Here is a 5,456-nt window from a genome sequence, read left to right as displayed (position 1 = left end):
TCTTCTTAATGAAACATAAGTCTGAAACATTTGAAAAGTTCAATGAATTTCAGAGTGAAGTGGAAAATCATCGTAACAAGAAAATAAAGTTTCTACGATCTGATCGCGGAGCCGAATATTTGAGTTACGAGTTTGGTCTTCATTTGAAACAATGTGAATAGTTCGCAACTCACGCCACCTGGAACACCACAGCGTAATGGTGTGTCCGAACATCATAACCGTACTTTATTAGATATGGTGAGATCTATGATGTCTCTTACTGATTTACCACCATCATTTTGGGGTTATTCTTTAGAGACGGCTGCATTCACGTTAAATAGGGCACCATCTAAATCCGTTGAGACGATACCATATGAACTATGGTTTAGCAAGAAACCTAAGTTGTCATTTCTTAAAGTTTGGGGTTGTGATGCTTATGTGAAAAAGCTTCAGCCTGATAAGCTCGAACCCAAATCAAAGAAATGTGTCTTCATAGGATACCCAAAAGAAACTGTTGGGTACACCTTTTATCACAGATCCAAAGGCAAGATATTTGTTGCTAAGAATGGATCCTTTCTAGAGAAGGAGTTTCTGTCGAAAGAAGTGAGTGGGAGGAAAGTAGAACTTGATGAGTTAGACTTGTACCTTCTCTCGAATTGGGAAGTAGTTCATCACAAAAATCAGTTCCAATGATGCCTACACCAATTAGTGAGGAAGCTAATGATGATGATCATGAAACTTCAGATCAAGTTACTATCGAACCTCATAGGTCAACCAGAGTACGTTCCGCACCAGAGTGGTACGGTAATCCTGTTCTGGAAGTCATGTTACTAGACCATGACGAACCTACGAACTATGAGGAAGTGATGATGAGTCCAGATTCCGCGAAATGGCTTGAGGCCATGAAATCTGAGATGGGATCCATGTATATGAGAACAACGTATGGACTTTGGTTGACTTGCCTGATGATCGGCAAGCCATAGAGAATAAATGATCTTCAAGAAGAAGACTGACACTGATGGTAATGTTACTATCTACAAAGCCTGACTTGTTGTGAAAGGTTTTCAGCAAGTTCAAGGAGTTGACTATGATGAGACCTTCTCACCTGTAGCGATGCTTAAGTCTGTCCGAATCATGTTAGCAATTGCCGCATTTTATGATTATGGAATTTGGCAAATGGACGTCAAAATTTCATTCCTTATTGGATTTCTTAAAGAAGAGTTGTATATGATGCAACTAGAAGGTTTTGTCAATCCTAAAGGTGCTAACAAAGTGTGCAAGCTCCAGCGATCCATTTATGGACTGGTGCAAGCCTCTCGGAGTTGGAATATACGCTTTGATAGTGTGATCAAAGCATTGGTTTTATACAGACTTTTGGAGAAGCATGTATTTACAAGAAAGTGAGTGGGAACTCTGTAGCATTTCTAATATTATATGTGGATGACAAATTGTTGATTGGAAATAACACTGAGTTTCTGGATAGCATAAAAAGGATACTTGAATAAGAATTTTTCAATGAAATACCTCGGTGAAGCTGCTTATATATTTGGCATCAAGATCTATAGTGATAGATCAAGACGCTTAATTGGACTTTCACAAAGCACATACATTAATAAAGTTTTGAAGAAGTTCAAAATGGATCTATCAAAGAAAGGGTTCTTGCATGTGTTACAAGGTGTAAAATTGAGTCAGACTCAATGTCCGACCACTGCAGAAGATAGAGAGAAAATGAAAGGCATTCCCTATGCTTCAGCCATAGGTTCAATCATGTATGCAATGTTGTGTACCAGACCTGATGTGTGCCTTGCTATAAGTTTAGCAGGGAGGTACCAAAGTAATCTAGGAGTGGATCACTGGACAGCGGTCAAGAACATCCTGAAATACCTCAAAAGGACTAAGGATATGTTTCTCATTTATGGAGGTGACAAAGAGCTTGTCGTAAATGGTTACGTCGATGCTAGCTTTGACACTGATCCCGATAACTCTAAGTCGCAAACCGGATACGTATTTATATTGAATGGTGGAGCTGTCAGTTGGTGCAGTTCCAAGAAGAGCGTCGTGGCGGGATCTACATGTGAAGCGGAGTACATAGGTACTTTGGAAGTAGAAAATGAAGGAGTCTGGATGCAGGAGTTCATATATGATCTAGGTGTAATACCTAGTGCATCGGGTCCAATGAAAATCTTTTGTTACAATACTGGAGCAATTGCCTTAGCGAAGGAATCCAGATTTCACAAGAGAACCAAACACATCAAGAGACGCTTCAACTCCATCCGTGATCAAGTCAAGGAGGTAGACATGGAGATTTGCAAAATACACACGGATCTGAATGTTGCAGACCCGTTGTCTAAGCCTCTTCCACGAGCAAAACATGATCAGCACCAAGACTCCATGGGTGTTAGAATCATTACAAAGTAATCTAGATTATTGACTCTAGTGCAAGTGGGGACTGAAGGAAATATGCCCTAGAGGCAATAATAAAGTTGTTATTTATATTTCCTTATATCATGATAAATGTTTATTATTCATGCTAGAATTGTATTAACCGGAAACTTGATACATGTGTGAATACATAGACAAAACAAAGTGTCCCTAGTATGCCTCTACTTGACTAGCTCGTTAATCAAAGATGGTTAAGTTTCCTAACCATTGACATGTGTTGTCATTTGATGAACGGTATCACATCATTAGGAGAATGATGTGATGGACAAGACCCATCCGTTAGCTGAGCATAATGATCATTAAGTTTTATTGCTATTGCTTTCTTCATGACTTATACATATTCCTTTGACTGTGAGATTATGCAACTCCCGAATACCGAAGGAACACCTTGTGTGCTATCAAACGTCACAACGTAACTGGGTGATTATAAAGATGCTCTACAAGTGTCTCCAAAGGTGTTTGTTGGGTTGGCATAGATCGAGATTAGGATTTGTCACTCCGAGTTTCGAAGAGGTATCTCTGGGCCCTCTTGGTAATGCACATCATGATAAGCCTTGCAAGCAATGTGACTAATGAGTTAGTTGCAGGATGATGCATTACGGAACGAGTAAATAGACTTGCCGGTCACGAGATTGAACTAGGTATAAGGATACCGATGATCGAATCTCGGGCAAGTAACATACCGATGACAAAGGGAATTACGTATGTTGTCATTGCGTTTTGAGCGATAAAGATCTTCGTAGAATATGTAGGAACCAATATGAACATCCAGGTACCGCTATTGGTAATTGACCGGAGATGTGTCTCGGTCATGTGTACATAGTTCTCGAACCCGTAGGGTCCGCACAATTAACGTTCGATGACGATTTGTATTATGAGTTATGTGTTTTGGTGACCGAAGATTGTTCGGAGTCCCGGATGAGATCACGCACATGATGAGGAGTCTCGAAATGGTCGAGAGGTAAAGAGTGATATATTGGACGATAGTATTTGGACATCGGAATGGTTTTGGGACATTTTGGATATTTATCGGAGTACCAAGGGGTTACCGGACCAACATGGGCCATAGGGAAGAGAGAGGGGAGCCCACAAGGTGTGGCACCCCCTCCCATGGGCTGTCCGAATTGGACAAGGTGAAGGGGGCGCGGCCCCCCTTTCCTTTCCCCCTCTCCCTCTCCTTCCCTCTTTCCCCCTCCACGAGAAGGAAAAAAAGGGGGCGAATCCTACTAGGAGTGGACTCCTAGTAGAACCCCCCCCCTTGGCGCTCCCCTTGGTTGCCGGCCTCCTCCTCCCCTCCTTTATATACGGGGGCAGGGAGCACCCCAAAAGCACAACAGTTGTTCTCTTAGCCGTTTGCGGTGCCCCCCTCCATAGTTTACTCCTCCGGTCATAGCGTCGTAGTGCTTAGGCGAAGCCCTGTGCGGATCCCATCACCATCACCATGGCGTCGTGCTGACGAAACTCTCCCTCGACCCTCTGTTGGATCAAGAGTTCGAGGGACGTCATCAAGTTGTACATGTGCTGAACTCGGAGGTGTCGTACGTTCGGTACTAGATCAGTTGGATCGTGAAGACGTTCGACTACATCAACCGCGTTAACCTAATGCTTCCAGTTTTGGTCTACGAGGGTATGTGGACACACTCTCCCCTCTCGTTGCTATGCATCTTTGATAACCCACAAGTATAGGGGATCGCAATAGTTTGCGAGGGTAGAGTATTCAACCCAAATTTATAGATTCGACACAAGGGGAGCCAAAGAATATTTGAAGGTATTAGTAGCTAAGTTGTCAATTCAACCACACCTGGAGATTAATTATCTGCAGCAAAGTGATCAGTGGCAAAGCAGTATGATAGTTTTGATAATAGTAGCAGCAGTAACGGTAACGGTAACAGTGATAATAATAGTTTTGTAGCAAGTGTAACAGTGATGATAGAAGTAGTAACTTAGCAAGAACAATATAGGATAAATTCGTAGGCATTGGATCGGTGACTTGTTGGATGAGATTCATCATGAGACAGTTATAACCTAGGGCGAATGGCACTAGCTCCAGTTCATCGATATAATGTAGGCATGTATTACGTAAATAGTCATGCGTGCTTATGGAAAGAACTTGCATGACATCTTTTGTCCTACCCTCCCGTGGCAGCGGGCTCCATATTGGAAACTAAGGGATATTAAGGCCTCCTTTTAATAGAGAACTGGGATAAAGCATTAACACATAGTGAATACATGAACTCCTCAAACTACGGTCATCACCAGGGGTGGTCCTGGCTATTGTCACTCCGGGGTTGTCGGATCATAACATGTAGTAGGTGACTATAACTTGCAAGATCGGATCTAGAACATGGATATAATGGTGATAACATAAACGGTTCAGATCTGAAATCATGGCATCCAGACCCAAAGTGACAAGCATTAAGCATGGCAAAGTGATAGCAACATCAATCTAAGAACATAGTGGATACTAGGGATCAAGCCTAACAAAACTAACTCGATTACATGATGAATCTCATCCAACTCCTCACTGACCAGCGAGCCTACGAAGGAATTACTCACTCCCGGTGGGGAGCATCATGGAATTGGCGATGGAGAAGGGTTGGTGATGACGAAGAACGAAGATCCCCCTCTCTGGAGCCCCAAACGGACTCCAAATCTGGCCTCCCGAAGAAGAACAGGAGGTAGCGGCGGCTCCCTCTCGTGGATCGCGATAATTCTTTCTCCCTGATTTTTTTCTCCGAAAATAGGATTTTATAGCGTCGGTTTCAGGGTCTACGGGGCCACCAGGCGGGCACAACCCACCTGGGCGCGCCAGGAGAGGGAGCGCGCCCTGGTGGGTTGTGCTCACCCAGGTGCCCCCCTCTGGTGTGTCTTGGCTACAGAAATTCTTATTATTGATATAAAAAATCCTCACAAAGTTTCGTTGCATTCTGAGAACTTTTATTTCTACACAAAAACAACACCATGATAGTTCTGCTGAAAACAGCTTCAGTCCGGGGTTAGTTTCATTCAAATCATGCAAATTAGAGTCCAAGACA

This window comes from Triticum urartu, chromosome 7A (genome assembly GCF_056163025.1).
Source record: "Triticum urartu cultivar PI428250 chromosome 7A, HENAU_Tu73, whole genome shotgun sequence".
NCBI lineage: Eukaryota > Viridiplantae > Streptophyta > Magnoliopsida > Poales > Poaceae > Triticum > Triticum urartu.
This window is presented reverse-complemented; position numbering follows the sequence as displayed.